The following is a 24,726-nucleotide window of genomic DNA, read 5'->3' on the forward strand; positions in this document are numbered from 1 at the left end:
ATATCTACAGGGGGACTATATACTGGGGTGGGCTTTATACAGGGGGACCATATCTACATGGGGACCATATCTACAGGGGGACCATATCTACAGGGGGACCATATCTACAGGGCTGGGCTATATCTACAGGGCTGGGCTATATCTACAGGGCTGGGCTATATCTACAGGGCTGGGATATACACAGGGGGGCTATATCTACAGGGGTGGGCTATATACAGGGGTGAGCTATATACATGGGGGAATATATCTACAGGGGGCTATATCTACAGAGCTGGGCTATATACAGGGCGACTATATCTACAGGGGGGGCTATATACTGGGGTGGGCTATCTATGGAGCACCATATACAGGGTGGGCTATATCTACAGGGGGCTATATACTATATAGCCCACCCCTGTATATGGTGCTCTATAGACAGCCCACTCCAGTATATAGCCCCCCTGTAGATATAGTCCCCCTGTATATAGCCCAGCCCTGTAGATATAGTCCCACTGTAGATATAGTCCCCCTGTAGATATAGTCCCCCTGTATATAGCCCAGCAGATATAGTCCCTCTGTATATAGCCCAGCCCTGTAGATATAGTCCCCCTGTATATAGCCCCCTGTAGATATAGTCCCCCTGTATATAGCCCAGCAGATATAGTCCCCCTGTATATAGCCCAACCCTGTAGATATAGTCCCCCTGTATATAGCCCAGCCCTGTAGATATAGTCCCCCTGTATATAGCCCAGCAGATATAGTCCCCCTGTGTATAGCCCAGCCCTGTAGATATAGTCCCCCTGTATATAGCCCAGTCCTGTAGATATAGTCCCCCTGTAGATAGACACCCCCCGTAGATAAAGTCCCCCGTGTAGACAAAGTCCCCCCGCAGATACAGCCACACTTCTATTACAATTTGAAAAAAATAAATAAAAATAAATAGATTTCAAACTCACCTTATTCCCGCTCCCACGCCGTCCGGCAGCCATGGAGACCTGCTCTCTTTTGCGCAGGTCTCCAGGGGGTTGAACACAGAGTCTATGAAAGGTGCTTATTGGCTGGGCAGGATGACTTTCCCTGCCAGTCAGTCAACGCCTTTCATCGACGGAAGCGTCACTGGTACAAAAGCTACCAGTCGCTTCACTCGTGGAAAGGCGCTGAATGGCCGGGCACGGAACGTGCCCGGTCGTTTATTGCTTCTAATTGTACCTGTGTCCTTGCGACAAAGGTACAATTATAGTGCAGGAGGAGGGGGCTCTGGCGCCCCCCTCTGAACTGTGCCCGGGGCACATGCCCCGCTTGCCCCCCCCTAGCTACGCCCCTGGTTGTGGCGCTCTCTAGAGTTTTCTGTAACTGACTGTGCCACGTACTGCAGCTCAGCCCCACTCTGCTGATGGCTGGGAGTCTTAGGCATCAGACCACCACTGATCACACATTGACATTGAATGTTAAATTCCTGATATCACCTTTATCAATGAAAAGTAAAATGATGGACTACAGGTTATTCTAAATCTTCTTTCTTGGTCGCCCTACGCAGCAGCACAGAAACCAATGGGCAGGACAGGTGATGAGAAACAATAAAACAATTAAACAGAAACTATAACTAGGGTTCTGGTTCCAGTCCCCTTGTGTCTTTTTTTCTTTCCGCTTCGTTGGGCAGGTGGCTTTGTGGTCTGGCTGTGTTATAGATGGTTCCCTAATCCAGGTCTGTCCGTACTGGAAGAAACAGCTCAAATTATGAGATGGGCAGAGGTCCATGTGCAGAATCTAGTGGCAGTCCACATCAGAGGGGTCAACAATGTCTGGGTAGACAAACTCAGTCGTCACCAAGCCATTTCGGTAGAATGGGAATTGAACCCAGAAGGTTTCGACTAGAATAGTTTGGAGACTGGGGTGTCCGGTGATAGATTTGATGACGACTTGCGCCAACAGGAAATGTCCAGTTTTCTGCTCCCTGTTTTGTCACGACAAACCACTGGCACTTGACGCCTTCTCGATCAGATGAATCTTCAGGTTGGCATACATCTTTCCACTGATTCCGATGATTATGAAAGTGTTAATAAAGATTCAGGAAGATCTGTCTTCAATAACAACGATCATATCTTTTTGTCCAAAATGAGTATAGTTTCCCAGGTTGATCCAGATGGCCCGGGCAACTACTGGGAGCTTTCTCATCAGCCAGACCTGTTACTGCAGGACAGATTATGCTGTCAGAATGTCAAGAATTTTAGACTAACAGCCTGGAAATTGACAGGCCCATATTGGAAGAGCTTTGACATCCTAACTCTGTGATGGTAACCTTGATGCAGTCCGGAGGACTTGCAACTTCCAGGATTTATAAGAGAGTAGTTAAACCAAAAAAGAATACCTATATATTTAAAGGTCATATATCAATAAGTATAGTTACACATATGGGACCCCATGCATAGCATAAACACCAAAAAGTTATCCCTATATGCTGCAATAAGACCAAATCAAACGTATCGTAGAAAGATACAAAAATACTTTATTGAGGACAAACAAACACAGTTGATCAAGACACTTTAAAAATTAACACCCATAAAAACAATGTACAATCAGTACAAGGAAATAGACAGTGTTGAATATACGGCAGGGCAAACAATGGCGGTACTATGCATACTATATCATTAAATATGAAGTATGTACCATGGGTATAAATATACTTGTACCAATATTGCACAGCCTATTGCCTAGAGTATAACCACAAAGCATGTATGGTAACAATCATAAGGAAACCATTAGAACCACATGACACGCATACCAGAACCCACCATGAGCCATTCCACTGCCACAACACTGTCAGAACACCCCAACGCGCGTTTCGCACCTGGCTTCGTCAGGGGGTGCTGAAAGAGTGTGACCGGAGGATTTAAATAGGAGGTACACAGCTGGAAGTGTACCTCACTTACTTGTCCATAGGATGTTCAGCTGGCGCATGCACGAGGAGAGGTGGCACCTCAATCACGCAGTCCACGGCATCCGGAAGTGAGCAGTGCGCAGCTGCACAGAGCTCAAGTCCATGTTGCGCCGTGGACTACGTCATGAACGGCCCTGCGCATGCGCACAACACCCACGGACCACCACATCCATCTTGGACAAGGGCAAGGCCGTTGCAGTTGCCCATATCCAACGATAGAAAGCGGTATATATACAGGAGCACCATTTAAAACTAGAGGAATGCATTTAGAGGATTTATTTTTATTTTTTTATAAGAGAGTAGTCAAAACCTTCCAGAGATGATCCGTAAATCAGGGGAGGACAAGGAGCTAACCTTCAGTGTCTGATGTTCTTTCTTTTCTTCAGGCCGCATTTGACCAAGGTTTGAGGCCTAGCTCCATAGCCGTACAGATATCAGCCTAATCGGTCTGGTCTGGGAAGCATTGGTGAAGAGATTCATGAGAGCTACCAGGAGGCTCAGACCGAGGGTTTTAGCGCCATATCTTAGTTGGAACCTTTTGCACTGGTTCTAAAAACTCATATGAATTCTGCCTTTTGATCCTTTGCAAACTCTGGATTTGAAGATGTTAACATTTATAGTATTATTTCTTGTCACAATTACATCTGTGAAGAGGATAAGCGACATGCAGGTCCTAGTATGTATAGAGCCTTATATTTCATTTCTACCAGGTAGAGTAGTTTTGAGAACATATGCTTACAATCATTCTCAGCGGAGGAGTCAGGAGCCTTAAGTCAGGACCTACATACATTGGATGTAGGTATAGCCCTACAGATATATATTGAAAGGACTAGGTCCTTTAGAAAAAAAAGAGAATCTATTTCTTATGTTTCTTCCATGGAAGAGAGGATTTAAGACTTCTAAGGCTAGGCTAGCCAGGTGGCTAAGGGAGACGATTGCCCTTTGTTATCGATTGGCAGGAAAACCTCCTACGTAAGGAGTTCGTGCTCATTCAACCCAATGGCCTCTTCATGGGCAGAGAGAGGAAGATTTCCAGTGGAACAGATTTGTGCTGCAGCTTCATGGTCGCAAGCGAACACCTTTATAAGACACTATAAACTGAACATTGGGGCTTCAGAGGAAGCATCCTTTGGATGTACGGTTTTGTCTTCATCTTGCCCACCAGAATGATCTTGCTATATCCCATTGGTTTCTGTGCTGTTGCGTAGAACGACCACTAAAGAATAAATAATACTTACGCTATTCTTCTTTACTGTAGTCCAAGCAGAAGCACAGACTTTTTTGTCCCTCCCATTAAAATATTTTGGTTTGCCTGCATTTTTGGTAGTCTCTGAAAGACACAAGAGGGGGTGAAGATAGAACCCTAGTTATAGTTTCTATTTAACCCCTTAATGAGCAGGCCATTTTGCATGTTAATGACCAAGGATTATTTTTTGTTTTTTCACGGTCACATTCCAAGAGTCGTAACTTTTTTTTTTCCGTCGACATAGCCGTATAAGGGCTTGTTTTTTGCGGGACGAGTTGTATTTTGTAATTGTACCATTTTTAGATGCTTATAATATATTGATTAACTTTTATTAACTTTATTTTAGGAGAGAATTGAAAATAAGCAGCTATTACAGCATTAATTTTTACATTATAAATTGACGCCGTTTACTATGCAGCGTAAATAACATGTTAACTTTATTCTATGGGTCGGCACGATTACGGGGATACCAAATATGTAAAGGTTTTATATGTTTTCCTATGTTTGCACAATAAAAAGCCCTTTAGAAAAAAATTACTTGCTTTTGCATTGCCGCATTTCAAGAGCCGTAATTTTTTTATTTTTCCGTCAATGTGGCCGTATGTGGGCTTGATTTTTGCGGGCCAATGTGTAGTTTTCATTAGTACTATTTTGGGGGTACATAGGACTTATAGATTAACTTTTATTAAATTTTTATGGTGGGAAAGGGAGAAAAGAGAGAATTTTGCTGTTGTTTTTTGCGGTTTTTTTTGGACGCCGTTCATCCGGCGGTTTAATTAATGTGTTCATTTTATTGTTCAAGTTGTTACAATCGTGGGGATACCATATATGTGTATGTGTTATTTGTTTTGACACTTTCACTAAATAAAACCACTTTTTGGGCAAAAAAAGTAGTTCTATGTGATTTTAACTTTAATTTTATTTATTTTTTTTCCACAAACTTTATTTAACTGATTTACATTTTTTTTTTTAGTCCCACCACGGGACTTCACTATGCGATCTGCTGATCGCATATATAATGCTTTGGTATACTTAGTATACCAAAGCATTATTGCCTGTCAGTGTAAAACTGACAGGCAATCTATTAGGTCATGCCTCCGGCATGGCCTAACAGGCATTTGCTGAAGGCAGACCTGGGGGTCTTTGTTAGGCCCCCGGCTGCCATGGAAACCTGACGGCGACCCGCGATTTCCTTGCGGGGGCGCCAAAGGGGTGACAGAGGGAGCCCCCCCCCTCCCTCTGTCAAACACATTAGATGTCGCTGTCACTATTGACAGCGGCATTTAATGGGTTAAACTGCCGGAATCGGAGCGCGCTTCGAATCCGGCAGTTGCGGCAGGAGCCAGGCTGTGTATAACAGCGTGCTCCTGCCGCTGATCGCGTGGGTACAGTGGCAGTGCCCACGCCATCACAGGACGGATATATCCGTCCTCCTGCGCAAATTATCAGCTGCAGAGGACGGATATATCCGTCCTTCGGCGTCAAGAGGTTAATTGTTTTATTGTTTCCCGTCACCTGTTCTACCAGTAGCGGGTATTAACCCATTGGTCTCTGTGCTGCTGCTTGGACTACAGGCAAGAAGAATAGCATAAGTATAATTCCTTCTTTAATGATGATTTCAGAATGTATTATACATAATAATTTTATTTTGCATTTTACATTGTTTGTGCTGTACACACATCCTCACAAATACCTATAGCACAATTTCCAGGTAAATAAAAATGCTTAACCCCTTACCTCCGCAGCCATTTTTTGGTTTTTGGTTTTTGTTTTTTCCACCCCATCTTCCAAAAGCCATAGCTTTTTTATTATTCAGTCAGTATAACCATATAAAGGCTTGTTTTTTTTGCGGGACAAGTTGTCGTTTTTCACGGCCCCATTCATTGTACCATATGATGTACTGGGAAACTGGAAAACATTTCTTTGGGTGGAATAATTATATATAGTTATTTGGTATTGCCGTAATTGTATTGGCCCGCAGAAAAAAGCTAACAAGTTATACCCAAAAAACAATGAAGGAATCAATGTTTTTATACAAATTCCAAATTTATCCAATGTATTCCACCCAAAGAAATGTTTTCCATTTTACCAGTACATCATATGGTACAATGAATGGGGCCATGAAAAACTACAACTTGTCCCGCAAAAAAAACAAGCCTTTATATGGTTATACTGACGGAATAATAAAGCTATGGCTTTTGGAAGATGGGGTGGAAAAACCAAAAATGAAAAACCGAAAAATGGCTGCAGAGGTAAGGGGTTAAGCATTTTTATTTACCTGGAAATTGTGCTATAGGTATTTGTGAGGATGTGTGTACCACACAAACAATAAATATATATATTTATATGTTTTACTACTTTTCAAGATAAAAACAATTTGTTAAAAATAAAATTTGTTTCGCATATTCATATTTTGAGAGCCATAACTTTTTTATTTAAATGAAAATACTGTGGTACAAAATAAATAAATAAATAAATAAATAAATAAATATGGTACACTATTTGGCCAATAGTATGTGGACCCGTCTCCTAATTATTGAGTTCACATTGTTCAGCCACACTAATTGCAAACTGGTGCATCAAATCAAGCACACAGCAATGAAAATCTCCACTAGGGACACAGCTTCAAACTGGCTGGGCACGTTGGTGTTCGTATGACTCGAGATCTGATTGCTCATCATTTCTGGTGGCCCACGCTGCCCAAAGATATTGTGGACTTTGTCTCTTCCTGCACTGTTTGTGCTTCCAACAAGGTTGCTCACTCCAAGCCTGCCGGTCTGCTCCAACCTCTCCCTCTGCCCAACGCTCCTTGGCAGCATATAGCAATGGATTTTGTCACAGATCTTCCTCCCTCAGCAGGATGCAATACGGTCTGGGTGATGGTGTACCGTTTCTCAAAGATGGCACCTACTGATCCTCGACTGGCAAATCTCTTCATTCAGCACATCTTCCGCTTGCATGGCTTGCCACTTCATATCGTGTCTGATCGGGGGGGTTCAGTTCACCTCAAAATTCTGGAGAGCCCTCTGTAAACTACCAGATGTGAGATTGGACTTCTCCTTAGTCTACCATCCCCAGTCCGATGGTCAAGTCGAGAGGATTAACCAAATCATGGAGAATTATCTTCCTCATTTCATCTCCATGCAGCATGATGGCTCCTTCCATGGGCCGAGTTCTCATATAACAACCACACAAGTGAGTCCACTGCTTCCACACCGTTCTTCATTGTCTACGGCCAACATTCATGAATCCCTCTTCCTGTTTCGCCTACTTCCCAGCAACCTGCAGCTGACTCTGCATTTGGGGACTTTATACAAATCTGGCAGCAGACCTGGTCCTCTATTCTGCTGTCAATCGATCGCATGAAGTGAAAAGTGGATACTAGAAGAAGAAAGCCGCCTCAGTTTCTTTCGGGTACCAAAGTCCGGCTGTCCTCAAGAAATAACCGTTTGAAGGTGCCTCTGTACAAATTTGCTCCTAGGTTCCTCTGACCTTTTGAGATCCTGCACAAATTAACCCTGTCTCTTATAAACTTTGGCTGCCTCCTACTCTCAAAATCCCCAACTCCTTTCATTTGTCCCTCCTGAAGCCTGTGGTTCTGAACTGCTACAGTAAGACTCTTAGTCCTGTAGTTTCTCCCAGTGGTTCTTCCAATGTGTTCAAAGTGAAGGAGATCCTGGACTACAAGAGAGTAGGAGGAAGAACTTTTTATTTAGTGGATTAGAAGGGGTTTGGTCCAGAGGAGAGGTCCTGGGAGCCAAAAGAGAAAGAGAACCTCAATGTCACTAACCTCATTAAGAAATTTGTCTCTCGCTCTGGTCCCAAGAAGAGGGGGCGTAAGAGGGGGCATACTGTAATGTCCACGGCCACGGACCGTTGTTCCTACTCAACCCCGACGGCTGCGGCCATGGACTTGTGAGTGCTGGCCGGCATCTCCTTCCTAGAAGACGCTAGCACTCATTTCCGCTCCGCTCTGCTGTGTCCCATTAGGTGCGTTACATAGTTACATAGTTTGTACGGTTGAAAAAAGACACATGTCCATCAAGTTCAACCAAGGGATGGGAAAGGGGAAGTGGGATGGGAAAGGGGAAGTAAAACATTTCTACACATAGGAGCTAATATTTTTTTGTTCTAGGAAATTATCTAAGCCTTTTTTAAAGCCTACTGTCCCTGCTGTGACCAGCTCCTGCGAATTCCATAAATTCACCGTTCTCACAGTAAAGAAGGCTTGTCGCCTCTGCAGGTTGAACCTTACTTTTTCCAGACGGAGGGAGTGCCCCCTTGTTTTTTGAGGGGGTTTTACATGGAACAGGATTTCACCATATTTTTTGTATGTGCCATTCATATATTTATATAAGTTAATCATGTCCCCCCTTAGTCGTCTTTTCTCAAGGCTAAATAGGTTTAGTTCTTTTAATCTTTCCTCATAACTTAGATTCTCCATGCCCTTTATTAGCTTCGTTGCTCTTCTTTGTATTTTTTCCAACTCAGGGCATCCTTTCTATGTAACTGGAGCCCAGAACTGGACTGCATATTCTAGATGAGGCCTCACTAATGCTTTGTAAAGTGGTAATATTACATCCCTGTCCCGCGAGTCCATGCCTCTTTTGATACACGACAATATTTTGCTGGCCTTTGAAGCAGCTGATTGACACTGCATGCTGTTATTTAGTTTATGATTTACAATTACACCCAGATCCTTCTCATCAAGTGACTCCCCCAGTGTAGCTCCCCTAAGACATATGATGCATGCAGGTTGTTTGTACCCAGGTGCATAACTTTACATTTATCTACATTAAACTTAATTTGCCAAGTGGACGCCCAAACACTTAGTTTGTTTAAATCTGCCTGCAATTCACAAACATTTTCCATAGTCTGAACTATATTGCATAGCTTGGTGTCATCTGCAAAAATAGAAATAGTGCTATTAATCCCATCCTCTATATTATTATTAATAAATAAGTTGAATAATAGTGGACCCAGCACTGAACCCTGGGGTACACCACTTATAACTGGGGACCATTCAGAGTAGAAATCATTGACCACAACTCTCTGGATACGGTCCTTGAGCCAATTCTCAATCCAATTACAAACTATACTTTCTAAACCTATAGTCCTTAATTTACCCATTAGACGTCTATGAGGGACAGTGTCAAATGCTTTTGCAAAGTCCAAAAACACTATATCCGCAGCGGCCCCTCTGTCTAGGCTTCTGCTTACCTCTCCATAAAAACAAATCAGGTTGGTTTGACAGCTTCTGTCCTTTGTAAAACCGTGCTGGCTGTCACTTATAATACTATTTATTGTCACATAATTCTGTATATAGTCCCTCAATAGCCCCTCAAACATTTTCCCCACAATTGATGTTAAGCTTACTGGTCTATAATTACCCGGCGAAGACCTAGAGCCCTTTTTGAAAATAGGCACCACATTTGCCCTGCACCAGTCCCTTGGCACTATACCAGTCATGAGGGACTCTCTAAATATTATGAAGAGGGGGACAGAAATAACTGAACTAAGCTCCTTAAGAACTCTAGGGTGTAACCCATCTGGTCCCGGGGCCTTGTGTACATTTATTTTATTTAATTTAGCTTGCACCATATCTACATTCATCCAATTCAGTATATCAACTGATATATTAACAGCACTGGCAGCGGCTACATCAGCTGCTCCTTCTTCTGTTGTATATACAGAGCGGAAGAACCCATTTAGTAACTCTGCCTTCTCTTGATCCCCTGTGACCAACTCCCCATTACCACTATCTAAGGGTCCTACATGTTCAGACCTTGGCTTTTTTGCATTTATATGCTTGAAGAATTTTTTAGGATTTGTTTTACTATCCTTGGCCACCTGCCTTTAATTTTGTATTTTTGCTGATTTTATTATCTTTTTACAGATTTTATTAAGCTCTTTATATTTTATAAAGGCTACAGCTGTACCCTCAGATTTGTATTTTTTAAATGCCCTTTTTTTTGTCACGTATTGCCCTTTTTACAGAAGGTGTAAGCCATGTGGGGTTTAATTTTAGTTGTTTATACTTGTTACCTGCCGGAATAAATTTTGCACTATAATTACCCAAAGTAGATTTGAAAATCTCCCATTTATCATTTGTCCCATTATTTAACATTAGTTCTTCCCAGTCTATATCCTGAATTGCAGCCCTCATCCTGGGGAAATTGGCCTTCTTAAAATTATGTATTTTTGCCCTCCCAGCCTGTGTTTGTTTTTTACAGTATAGGTAAAATATTACTAGATTATGATCACTGTTACCAAGGTTTTCACGAACATTGACATTCCCAACAATCTCTGCATTATTAGAAATGACCAGATCCAACAGAGCTTCAGCTCTATTCGGGTCTTCCACAAACTGGCCCATAAAATTTTCCTGCAACAGGTTGAGGAAATGTCTCCCCTTTGCAGTTGAAGCCGAACCATGACACCAATTAATATTCCGGTAATTAAAATCTCACCATTATCACAACAGTACCCGCCTGTGCAGCCCGCTCCATCTGGTTATATATTTGACCTTCTATCTCTTCAGTTATATTGGGGGGTCTATAGATTACACCAAAAGTATTTTTTTCAGTGTTTACCTCCCTTTGTAATTCCACCCACAAGGTTTCAACCTCCTCACAATCTTCACCCTCTAATGTCTCATTCACACTCACCTTCATATCGCTTTTCACATACAGACATACACCACCACCTTTCCTATTTGCCCTGTCTTTCCGAAAGAGTGTAAAACCCTGTAGATCTACAGCCCAATCATGTGAAGAGTCCAGCCATGTCTCAGCAACACCAACTATATCTATATCTTCTTCCAGTATCAAGGCCTCCAGCTCCCCCATTTTGCTTGCTAGACTTCTTGCATTTGTGAACATACACTTTAACTTGCATTTAAATGTTTCAATTTCAGTATCAGAAATGTGATTATTTGACATTCGGGCCTTTTTATTTTCACTGCTGTTTTGTAACGAAAGGACCTCCTTATCTTGTTGCCTAGTCCTCTCCCCACCGTCTGTTTCTCCCCCCACCAATATAGTCTGACCCCTCTCTAACCTAACTACCCCTTTATTTTCTACATTGGCCTCCCTCCTCAGCCCTAGTTTAAACACTCCGCCACACCAGCTAGAACTCTCTCCCCCAGCATAGCGGACCCCCTTCCATTTAGGTGCAAATCATCTGCAGAATACAGTTTGTACCCCAATGAAAAGTCAGCCCAGTGCACACACATGTATAATATTACAAATTAGCCCATGATCACCCTGGAATATAAAAAGGGTTGTGCCCTTTCACTCCTTGCCTGAGCATTGTTGTGTATTCCCATGTTAGTCTTAGCAAATGGTCACTTAGTCTTATCCTGTTCCTGTTGTTCCCGTGCCTTGCTACCTGTATCCTGTATCCCGTGCTGTGTTTGTTCCTGAGCCTTAGAGTGGGAGTCGTGTTGGGCCACCTGTCAAACCTGCTGTCATACACCACGTGTGGCGTCATCAATCTTCTTTCTAGTTTCATCTGTGCCTAAGCCTCTGCTACTGTCTGGACTATCACAGGTACTCTTGTACTAGGACTTTGCATAGACTGTTGTTTGGTCAGCTGCTACTCCGCTACGGCGGTTTGGCCTAGTGGATCCACATACCCAAGGATCGTCACAGTGCCCATGTCAGGCATTTCCAAATGTGCCCTCCACCCTTGGTTGATGAAGTTCAGCATGACAGCTATCAGATGGACAATTATTCAGCCAGCAGCTATCACCTCCAACTTATCCAGTCATATGCATGTATGTTATGTCTGTCTGTAACATCTGAAATGCTTGTGCATGTAATATACATTTATGTATGAATTTTTTTCAATTCGGAAATTGTTCCCCTTTCCCAATGGTGCCCCGGGTGGCCGCCTACTCCACCTACCACTTGTTCTAACTTTGGTATGATTTATTGCTATATTTAAAATGCACATTTTCAATTTTGTTTGAGAATTACATTTTTTGTACTCATATAAAACATTTCAAGCAAGAGATTTTCAAAGATTCCAGTTAAAGGGGTTTTCCCATCTTGGACAATTATGGCATATCCACAGGATATGCCATAAAAGTCTGATAGATGTGGGTCCCACCTCTGGGACCCACACCTATCTCTAGAACGAGGCCCCCTACGCTCCGTTCTAGCTTACTCAGCTCCGACTGCCTTTCCGGAAATAGCCGAGTGCTCGCTGAGCTAGGCTGTTTCTGTAACTTCCGTAGAAGTGAATAGTGAAACAAGCTATGCTGTTTCTGTAACTAGGCAGCTACGGAAACAGGGTAGCTCGCCATGCTACGCTGTTTCCGGAACTCCCAGCGTAGCTCAGTGAGCTTGGCTGTTTCTGTAACCCCCGACCACCTAAGCAGGAAGTGGCCGGGAGGCAGTGAGAGCCGAGTAAGCTAGAACGGGGTTTAGGGGGCCTCGTCCTAGAGATAGGTGCGGGTCCCATAGGTGGGACCCGCATCTATCGGACTTTTATGGCATATTCAGTCGATATGCCATAATTTTCCAAGATGGGAAAACCCCTTTAACTATTGCTTTATCCAAGTATAGAATTTATTAAACATATAACAATTCCTTACCCAATATACATCTACACCATATATTGGTATGTCTCCATTCTCAATATCCTTGTTTTCTTTTGTGCTTTGTTTGATCTGCTTGGTAAATTAAAATAAAAGCCCTTGACCCTAATTTACAAAGCCTCAGCTTTTTATCAAACCTTTGTAGTTAGAACAATGATTGATCTTGTGTTTTCTTATGCTGCATCACTCCACGTAGTGACATCTCAGGGCATGTTGGCTGTTTGTTCTCTCTTCTCAGAAGTATGACCCTACAAGGCCTATGTTGGTACAGTATCCTAACTACTTATTAAAAATAAATTATTTTGTAATGACTACGTTTGCATGTCAAAACCACACTCCCTACTGCACATTGTAAGATTAAGTAAAATTGTACCCAGCATCTATAAAGACATTTACATCCATAAAAATAAAAAAATAAAAAGACTAAATAAATAAAAAAAATAGAAACATAATGACATTTTTATCTCACTTGAAGGAAGTTAAAGGGGTTATTCAGGATTTTTTGTAAAATTTACAGCATTAAAATGAAATTAAATAAAAGTCTGGATAAAAAATAATTTTTAATTTCCACAAAAGGAAAAATATATGATAAATGTTTTGCAGTGAATAATGTATGATATTATCAAAATAATTAACTTAAATCTGCTAAACCAGTCTTTTTTATTTCACCTCTTTCACCACCTATTTGAAAAATTGTTTAAAGGGGTCATCCGGGATTTTTCAAAATTGGCAGCAGGGCAGGGGCAGTGCCGCACCTGCCATGAGGCCAGGTGAGCCGACAGCCCCAGGCGGCACCACCTACCCAAACAGGGGGGGGGCGGCATTTTCATCCCGGGACGGACTGGACCGGGGGGAGGGGCCATGCAGACGCACATAGCAGACGTGCCGAACTTCTGAAACTCTCCTCCTCCTCTCTGACGCAGCACATGCCGCCAGAGAGGAGCAAGTCTGCAGGAGGAGCGGTCGAGCGACGAGAAGCACGAGGTAAGTTACTGCCTTGCTGGGACCGGGACCCGTGAGTATACTGCAAGGGGGGGTCTGGACATTTTGCAGACAGCAAAGGGCTCTATGGGGCTGGAATAATCCACCCCATAGAACCCTCACATCACTATAATGGAAGGATTAGTGTGGGTGGGGGAGAGTCTGAGCGTCTGACTGTCTGACTTACTGCAGAGAGCTCTGTAGGGGGGGATTTTGCCCCCCTTTAGAGCAGTCAGTCAGATGCTCAGACACCCCTAAACCTTTCAGTATAGTAACTAGTCAGGGCTCTATGGTGGGGGGAAAATTCCCCCCTATAGAGCCCTCTGCTGTCGGTAAAACGCCCAGACCCCCCCACCCCTTGCAGTATACTCCTGGCTTTGTAGCTTTCCTGTGCTTAATTAGCGTGGGAAAGCTACAAGCGGGACTGTGACTGGTGAGTCTCACAGTCCCTCCCAGTGCACACTGCATGCGGCAGCAGCGGCCGCCAGTCTGACTGAGTCTCTGACCAGTCACCACCCACACGCAGCAGACAGACAGGATAGACTGATAGTGCCTGTCGTTATTGAAAAAAACCTCAACCACTACAGTTTCACAGGCATTGACTATGATGGCTTCTATAGTGTAGTGGTCAGCTTATCTGACTTGCATATCTAAGGTTGCTGGTTCAAAGCCCAGCTGGGTTTTTTCTTTTTTTTTTTATATTATTAATATCTTACTTGTATTGGGCTTTGTTCACACTAGCATTAATATACGTTTACCTCTCTTCCGTCAGAGGAAGAGAGGATCGATACGTTACATGGAAAGCAACGGCTCCATTAGAATTACCATTGCTTTCAATGGTAATTCTTTTGTATCAGTTGCTTTCCGTTTGTCTCCGTTCGCTAGGTTTCCGTTCTTTTGAACGGAAATAAAAGTTCTGCAGACTGCACTTTTGTTTCTTTTAAAAAAAACGGAAACTTAGCGAACGGAGACAAACGGAAAGCAACTGATACAAAAGAATTACCATTGAAAGCAATGGTAATTCTAATGGAGCCGTTGCTTTCCGTTTAACGTATATCGATCCTCTCTTGCTCTGACGGAAGAGAGGTAAACGTATATTAATGCTAGTGTGAAAGAAGCCTTAGGGCCTGTTCACATGAGCGTTGGCTTTCCGTTCCGCAACGGAAAGTCAAACTGAAACCACAGCTTCCGTTTCCGTCACCATTAGCGCAGTCGACTGCGCTATTGATTCCATCACAAAAACGGAAACCTGCCGGAATGGTGACGAACGGAAACCATTAGCAATGTTTCCGTCACCATTGAGTTCAATGGTGACTGAAACGGAAGCTGTGGTTTCAGTTTGACTTTCCGTTGCGGGGTTCACCCGACGGAAACCTCCCACGGAACCCCGGAACGGAAAGCCAATGCTGATGTGAACAGGCCCTAATCGTTCCCCATAAACCTACCCCCGCTAATTAAAATAAATATATTATATAATGTATATAGCGCTGTATCCTGTATCTGTCAGGTCAGCGGGACCTGCAGGATCGAGCTGTTACCGATCACATCTAAGTTCATAACTTAATGTGATCGGTAATAGGCGACCTAATGGATACAGGATACAAAGCAGCTGTATCTCAAAAAGTGCAAATCATTTTCAATAAAAAGTAATTAAAACTTGCACCAATCGCATTAATAGATATCTTTATCATAGTGACACGTCCGAAGTTTTCATCGGTGGGGGACCGAGCACTGATGCCCCCACCGATCGCTAAAACGAAGCAGCAGAAGTGCTCGGGTGAGCACTGTGCCGCTTCATTTAAGATAGACTTTCAGCCGAGTGAGCGGTGTTCAGACTCCTAGACTTTCTATTGAGCCCATACACTGCTCCAAGGAAAGCCAAACAGAATTGAAGCGGCACACCGCTCACCCGAGCACTTCTGCTGCTTCGTTTTAGCGACTAGTGGGGGGTTTCAGTGTTCGGACCCCACTGATCAAAACTTCTGACATGTCAAAAGTTTTTAAAAAAGTTGTTACACTTTAAAGAAAATCTTTCACCTGCCCACAGATTTGCATTTGAGTGCAGCATGTAATGGGGAGGGCTGCACAAACTCTGGGGCACTTTATATTTTTTTTCCTACGCTCTTTCCTTACTTAGATATCGGTGCTGTAATATTTGACACCTGATATTTAAATAACCCCATGAACTGCCAATGGGGCGGTAATTGGCAAGGGAACGTGTAACATCGCTTTGACACTGCCCAATCCGCTACGGACAATGTCAACAGCAAGAGCTGGAGAGAGGAGATCATGTGCGCGTGCACACGCTCTCACTCTTTAGTTCTTGGCAGGCAAGTACAAGACTGTGATCTCAGATGAGAGATCAGTCTTGTCGTCCTTGTCTGCCGAGAGCTAAAGAGTGAGAGCGTGCGTGAGCTCCGATGCCATGAAACAGAAGAAGAAGAATTCACTCTTCTTCTCCTCTTGTGTTCCTTAGTGGTGACGGAGCTGCGCACACACGCTCTCTCCAGCTCTTGCTGTAACGCTGACCGTAGCTGATTGGACAGTGTCACAGCGATGTTACACGCCCCCTTGCCAATTACCTCCCCATTGACAGTTCATGGGGTTATTTAAATATTGGGCGCCAAATATTACAGCACTGATATCTAAATAACGAAGGAGGCTAGGAAAAAAAATGTAAAGTGCCCCAGAGTTTGTGCAGCCCTCCCCATTACATGCTGAACTCAGCTGCACATGTATGGGTAGGTGAAAGGTTCTCTTTAACCCCTTCCCGCTCCTGGACGTACTATTAGGTCATTGTAACCATAGAGTTCGCGCTCCATGACCTAATAGTACGTCTCGGGAGTAACGGCCATTTCGGCCGTCCTTCCGACACATACAGGAGCTGTGACAGCTGCTGTCTCGTACAGCAGCTGTCACAGCTCCTACAACGGGGACCGATCGCTGTGTCCCCGCTGATTAACCCCTGAAAAGCCGTGTTCAATAGCGATCACGGCTTTTTAGGGGTTAAGCTACCATCGCCAGCCTGCTACATGATAGCGGCCGGCGATGGTGACTATGGCAACCGGACACCAAATAATGGCGTCCGGCTCTGCCATCGACGGAAGCCTAGTGGGTCCTGACGAAGTCAGGACCCACTATGCTTGCTGTCAGTGAGTAGCTGACAGTTCTAATACACTGCACTACGCATGTAGTGCAGTGTATTAGAATAGCGATCAGGGCCTCCTGCCCTCAAGTCCCCTAATGGGACAAAGTAATAAAGTAAAAAAAAAGTTGAAAAAAAATGTGTAAAAATAAGAAAATAAAAGATTTAAAAGTAATAAAATTAAAAATCCCCCCTTTTCCCTTATCAGTCCTTTATTATTAATATAAATATATAAACAAACAAATAAACTATACATAATTGGTATTGCCGCGTCCGTAACGGCCTGAACTACAAAATTATTTCATTATTTATCTTGCGCGGTGAACGCCATAAAAGAAAATAATAATAAACCGTACCAGAATCACAATTGTTTGGTCACTTCACCTCCCAAAAAATGGAATAAAAAGAGATCAAAAAGTTGCATGTACCTAAAAATGGTACTGATCGAAACTAAAGTTCGTTACGCAAAAAATAAGTCCCCGCACGCCTTTATTGATGGAAAAATAAAAAAGTTATGGCTCTTAGAATAAGGTAACACAAAAAGTAAATTATTTTTTACAAAACTTATTTTATTGTGCAAACGCCATAAGACATAAAAAAAAACTATAAACATCTGGTATCACCGTAATCGTATCGCCCCGCAGAATAAAGTGAATATGTCATTTATAGCGCACGGTGAACGCTGTAAAAAAAAAATAGAATAAAAAAACAATAGTACAATTGCGGTTTTTTAGTCACCACGCCACCTAAAAATAGAATAAAAACTGATCAAAAAGCCGCATGCACCCCAAGAAAACTACAATGAATTTCTCAAGGGGTCTAGTTTCCAAAATGGGGTCACATTTGGGGGGTTCCCACTGTTTTGACACCACAAGACCTCTTCAAACCGGACATGGTGCCTAATAAAAAAGAGGCTTCAAAATCCACTGGGTGCGCCTTTGCTTCTGAGGCCGGTGCTTCAGTCCATTACCGCACTAGGGCCACATGTGCGATATTTCTCAAAACTGCAGAATCTGGGCAATAAGTATTGAGTTGCGTTTCTCTGATAAAACTTTTTGTGTTATAAAAAAAATGGTATAAAGAGGATTTTCTGACCAAAAAAAAAGTAAATTGCTCTAAATTTCTGTGAAACACCTAAAGGGTTCATAAACTTTCTAAATGCTGTTGTGAATACTTTTAGGGGTCTAGTTTCTAAAATGGGGTGTTTGATGGGGGTGTCTAATATATGGGCCCCTCAAAGCAACGTCAGAATTGTACTGTAACCTAAAAAAATAAATAAATTAGGCAATACTTCGCTTGTTACATTATACTGATAATGAGCCGTGCCCACCCCGAGATGACCCCAGTTTTGACCGTTTGTATAAACGGAGACCCCTATTGGACTGTTTCAGTGCCCGGTTTTCCCAAGCATACACCCCCGAGAAGTGTATTTCTATTGATAAGTCCTTGGTACATTTTAAATGGAGGGTTCAATTCCGCGAGTACATGCCGAGTAAGAGGACAAGGTATGGCGTGAAGATTTATAAGCTGTGCGAGAGTGCATCAGGGTATACCTACAGATTTAGGATATATGAAGGGAATTCAGCCCCTAGAATGCCCCCCCTTACTGGGAGTTAATGCAAAAATTTTGTGGAATTTGGTGCACCCACTGCTGGACCAGGGTCACCACCTCTACCTGGATAATTTTTATACCAGCGTCCCACTCTTCAAGTGCCTCGCTTCCAGAAGTCCTGCAGCATGCAGCACTGCTAGAAGAAATCTGAGAGGCCTCCCTAAGACTCTGCTTGGGCAAACACTCAGAAGGGGTGAGAGCAGGGCACAATCTAGCAGCAACATATTGTGTGTCAAGTACAAGGACAAGAGAGATGCCACACCAGTACCCATGTACCTGTACGAGGTACCAGTACAGAGACCCCCAAACCAGACTGCATCCTGGACTACAATAGGTACATGGGAGGGGTGGACTTGTCAGATCAAGTCCTGAAGCCCTACAGCGTCATGCAGTGTGGTATAAGAAGCTGGCCGTGCACATCATACCGATGGCTTTGTACAATGTGTACGTGCTACGTCAATGTGCAGGCCAGAGGGGAACTTTCCTGGAATTTCAAGAGGTGATTATCAAGAACCTAATCTTTAGGGACCAAGAAGGGGGGGGGACATCCAGTACTTCTGGAAGCGAGGCCACACGCATCGTAGCAGGGCAACACTTTCCAGGAGAAGTTCCCCAAACTGGCAAGAAGGGAAAAAGTCAATAGAGGTGCAAAGTCTGCTATAAGAGGGGGATAAGGGAGGACACAATATATCAATGTGACACATGTCCCGAAAAACCAGAGCTCTGTATGAAAGAGTGTTTTAAAATTTATCATACATCCCTTGGTTTATAATTTACCCCAATTTTACTTACCCTGATGTACTCCGCACAGCTTATCCCCCCTCGTCTTTCCCCTCTAGGCCCTGCTGTGTGCCCAGGCAGCTGATAACAGCCACATGTAGGGTATTGCCGTACCCAGGAGAACCCACATTACAGTTTATGGGGTGTATGTCTCCGGTCAAAATGCTCACTACACCTCTAGATGAATGCCTTAAGGGTGTAGTTTTTAAAATGGAGTTACTTCTGGTGGGTTTCCATTGCTTTGATACCTCTGGGGCTCTGCAAATGCGACATGGCACCCGAAAACCAATCCAGCAAAATCTGGACTCCAAAGAACAAATAGCGCTCCTTTCCTTCTGAGCCCTCCCATGGGCCCAAACGGCAGTTTATCGCCACAAATGGGGTATTTCCGCACTCAGGAGAAATTGGGCAACAAAATGGGGTATTTTGTTCCCTGTGAAAATAAGAAATTTTGATAAAAAATGACATCTTATTGGAAAAACTGAATTTTTTTTCATTTCACAGCCCAATTTAAATAGGTGCTGTGAAAAAAACTGTGCGGTCAAAATTGTAACAACAACCATATTTGAATTCCTTGAGGGGTGTAGTTTCCAAAATGGGGTCACTTCTGGTGGGTTTCCATTGCTTTGATACCTCTGGGGCTCTGCAAATGCGACATGGCACCCGAAAACCAATCCAGCTAATCTGGACTCCAACAAACACATAGCGCTCCTTTCCTTCTGAGCCCTCCCATGGGCCCAAACGGCAGTTTATCACCACAAATGGGGTATTGCCGCACTAAGGACAAATTGGGCAACAAAATGGGGTATTTTGCTCCCTGTGAAAATAAGAAATTTTGATCACAAATGACATCTTATTGGAAAAAATGTCATTTTTTAATTTCACAGCCCAATTCAAATAGGTGCTGTGAAAAAACTGTGCGATCAAAATGGTAACAACAACCATAAATGAATTCCTTGAGGGGGCTGTAGTTTCCAAAATGGGGTCACTATTGGAGGATTCCTACTGTTTTGGCACCTCAACACCTTTTCAAACCTGGCATGCTGCCTAAAATATATTCTAATAAAAAAGAGGCCTCAAAATGCACTAGGTGCTTCCTTGCTTCTAGGGCTTGTGTTTTATTCCACGAGCGCAGTAGAGCCACATGTGGGACATTTCTAAAAACTGCAGAATCTGGACAGTACATATTTAGTAGTGTTTCTCTGGTAAAAGCTTCTGTGTTACAGAAAAAAAAAATGGCATAAAGTTGAAATTCAGCAAGAAAAAAGAAATTTGCAAATTTCACCTCCACTTTGCTTTAATTCCTGTGAAATGCCTGAAGGGTTAAAACACTTTCTAAATGCTGTTTTGAATACTTTGAGGGGTCTAGTTTTTAAAATGGGGTGTTTTATCAGGTTTTCTATTCCATAGGCCCCTCAAAGCCACTTCAGAACTGACGAGGTACTTTAAAAAAAAGGCTTTTGACATTTTCTTAAAAATATGAGAAATTGCTGTTTATGTTCTAAGCCTTGTAACGTCCAAGAAAAATAAAAGAATGTTCAAAAAACGATGCCAATCTAAAGTAGACATATGGGAAATGTGAACAAGTAACTATTTTGGGTGGTATACAAGCAGATGCATTTAAATTCTGAAAAATGCTATTTTTTCAACATTTTCTCTAAATTTTGCAATTTTTCACCAATAAACACTGAATATATCGACCAAATTTTACCACGAACATGAAGCCCAATGTGTCACGAGAAAACAATCTCAGAATCGCTTGGATAAGTTTAAGCATTGCGACGTTATTACCACATAAAGTGAAATCTGTCAGATTTGAAAAATGGGCTCTGAGCCTTAAGGCCCAAACTAGGCTGCGTCCTTAAGGGGTTAAAATAAAGGTGTTATAATAATTTATTTTTTTATTTGATATGTTTTATTTTATGGGCCTAATTTTTCTAATTATTTTAATATGTTTCCGAAGGTAGCTATTTATTCATATGTTTGTACGTCTGTTGGGGCAGCCATCTTTATTTTTATTTTACATACTGCTAATTTTTGTTTTGCAGGTACCGCTGGACCATTTGGACTACGTCGTAGATTAGTTGGACTACTTCGCTGATTTAAGCTTTATTTTTATTTTTTTAATAAAATGGTTAACCCCTTCCCGACATTTGACGTATCCATACGCCAAAATCGGGTAGGGGAAGTATGGAGAGGGCAGTATAAAAATTTAAAAAACTTAAATTTGCCACAATAGAAACTAGAGGTCAAGGAAAAATAATTCCCCTTCATGTAACTGCTTCCTGTCAACTGAAAATTCATCCGCCAGAGGGAAAAATGTTTCCCCATGGTGCAGTACAAGAAAGTCTAATTCCCAGGTCAGGCTTTCTAGTACTGCGCCATCAAGAAACATTTTCCTCCTGGCGGATGATTTTTCCAATGACAGGTAGCAGAGTTCTTCTGCAGCGGTGTTAGGGGGGCAAACTCGCCAATTGCCCAATGCCCCCAGAATGGGCCGCTACTCTTGGGCCAGTGCTGTGTGCTTGCCCCGCAGACTAAAATTTAGCAGCCAACCCCTGGCCATTGGCTCCCTGCTCCGCCGTTTGCTCTTGTAGGCCACAGCCTGGTTTAGATCTGAGGCCTACAAGAGATCGGGAGCATGCTGATGACGTCAACTGCCCGGCACGATGATATCACGGCATCATGCCATCCACACCGGGCCACGGAACTCAGTTAAAATTCATAAGTCTATTAGGTAATAAAAAGGGGGCATAAAAAAGTGGCATGCAAAAGGGGGCATCCTTATTGTGGGGGCATAAAGCAGGTATTTGAGTGTGGCAGAAAAGGTGGCATTAGTACTGAATGGGGGCATAAAAGGCCGCATTACTACTGAGTGGAGACATTATTTCTGTGGGGACATAAAGAGGTATTAGCACTGAGTGGGAATTCTATTACTGGGTGAGTGCACTAAAAGTGGCTCTATCACTGAGTAAGTTATAAAGGGGACACTAACACTGTGTAGGGGAACAAAAGTAGCATTTACTGTGTGGGGCCTTTGGGGGAACAAAAGGGTGTGTGTACTATTACTGTGTGGGGCACCTAGTATAGTATGTATGTATAGGGAGTTTGTGTAGAGGTAGGGAATAGTTAGGGAGTGCGCTAGAAAAGCAAGGTGTCAAAGATATCTGTGTCATATTCTGCAGGGCTTAGGAAATCGTGTCCGGGAGAAGATGTCATTGCGGTCTTGGCTGGATAAAGAAGAAAAGGTGAAAGTGAGCGACTTCAATCTGAGAAGACGTCACCTGTGAGTCACTCGATATAACTATACTGTAATCACTGATATGGTCTGCAGATATCTTGTGTATAACTGGCATCTTATATCAATATTATATCAATATTGGTCTATATAGTGTGTTTTATTCACTAACAGTATGGTGGGGTTTTTCTGACACTATGTTGTAGTAATATGTGATCATGGTTTGGTAGTTTTTTTCAGTAACAGTATGGAGTTATTATTCAGTAACAGTATGGAGGTATTATTCAGTAGTAGTATAAAGGTATTATTCAGTAACAGTATGGAGGTATTATTCAGTAAAAGTATGTAGGAATTATTCAGTAACAGTATAAAGGTATTATTCACTAACAGTATGGAGGTATTATTCAGTAACAGTATGGAGGTATTATTCAGTAACAGTATGTGAGTATTATTCACTAACAGTATAAAGGTATTATTCAGTAACAGTTTGGAGGTATTATTCAGTAACAGTATGGAGGTATTATTCAGTAACAGTATGGAGGTATTATTCAGTAACAGTATGGGGGTATTATTTAGTAACAGTATAAAGGTATTATTCAGTAACAGTATGGAGGTATTATTCAGTAACTGTATGGAGGTATTATTCAGTAACTGTATGGAGGTATTATTCAGTAACAGTATGGAGGTATTTTTCAGTAACAGTATAAAGATATTATTCAGTAACAGTATGGGGGTATTATTCAGTAATAGTATAAAGGTATTCAGTAACAGTTTGGAGGTATTATTCAGTAACAGTATGGAGGTATTATTCAGTAACAGTATGGAGGTATTATTCAGTAACTGTATGGAGGTATTATTCAGTAACTATAAAGAGGGATTATTCAGTAATAGTATGCAGGTATTATTCAGTAACAGTATGGGGGTATTATTTAGTAACAGTATAAAGGTATTATTCAGTAACAGTATGGAGGTATTATTCAGTAACTGTATGGAGGTATTATTCAGTAACTGTATGGAGGTATTATTTAGTAACAGTATGGAGGTATTATTCAGTAACAGTATGGGGGTATTATTCAGTAACAGTATGGAGGTATTATTCAGTAACAGTATGGAGGTATTATTCAGTAACAGTATGGGGATATTATTCAGTAACAGTATAAAGGTATTATTCAGTAACAGTATGGAGGTATTATTCAGTAACAGTATGGAGGTATTATTCAGTAACAGTATGGGGTGTGAGACAGTGACAGGTAAAGTCATTGAGGGAAGGTACATTTCCCCTAGAATCCTGTCATATGTATCCTAGGCTCCAGGGAATGAGTAGTTTTTGCAATAGAAAGCTCTAGCTTTCCAATCTCGGCTTAAAGAGAAGCCGGAAAAAGGGCCTGGACTTGGATTGGGGAAGAGGAGGGCGGGTTCCCCAATCCCTAGTCCATCTCTGTTTGTAGGACAAGGCTGCTGCTCAATTAGCTGCACCTGCAGCCTGTATATAAAAAGGTGCAGACACAGTGTGTGTGAGTTTCACCCCTGACTTAGACTGGAGACTACTAAGTCTGGAGTAGCCTGTATTCTATGTGAGTAAAGACCTGTGTTACTTTGTGTCCAGTGCCTGGTAGGAAGGCACTTGCTATAGTTAGATAATATCTTGTTTAGTTATTGCTCAGACGAGCAGGATTTATTTTGTATTTTGCCTTGTTGAACAAGAGGCTGTTTCTTTGACAAGAATAAAACACAGGCAAAGCCCTGTTATGAACTTTAATGCACGGTGTCCCTGTCTCTGGCTACTAAGAAACCGCTGTACCAACCTCTCCTGATGCTAAACCCCCACATATGGTGGCCGATGCGGGCACGGTCTTAAAGAGACATACACCTATTTAAAAGGACTTTTGCTGCTCCAAGCGGAAAATCGTTGCTAGGGGCAACAACACCATTTTTTTTCTCCCCGAGAGTGCTTGGAAGTGTATGTCTTGGGTGAAGGCGGCAACAGGGCTAGAAAAAGAGACTGTTAAAATGGATGAAATACTTAAACAGCTGATTCAGGCTAATTTCAACCAGGGGAAGATAAGTACAGCTTTGCAAGAAGCCAGCGCGACTCAGCGAATGGTGCATGAGGAAGCCATGCGTGCACTGGCTGAAACCAATATTCTGCTGGGTGAAGCCCACAGACTGGCCTTAAAAGAACAGCAGCAAATTAATCGCCATTTG

This window comes from Rhinoderma darwinii, chromosome 1 (assembly GCF_050947455.1).
Source record: "Rhinoderma darwinii isolate aRhiDar2 chromosome 1, aRhiDar2.hap1, whole genome shotgun sequence".
Classification (NCBI taxonomy): domain Eukaryota; kingdom Metazoa; phylum Chordata; class Amphibia; order Anura; family Rhinodermatidae; genus Rhinoderma; species Rhinoderma darwinii.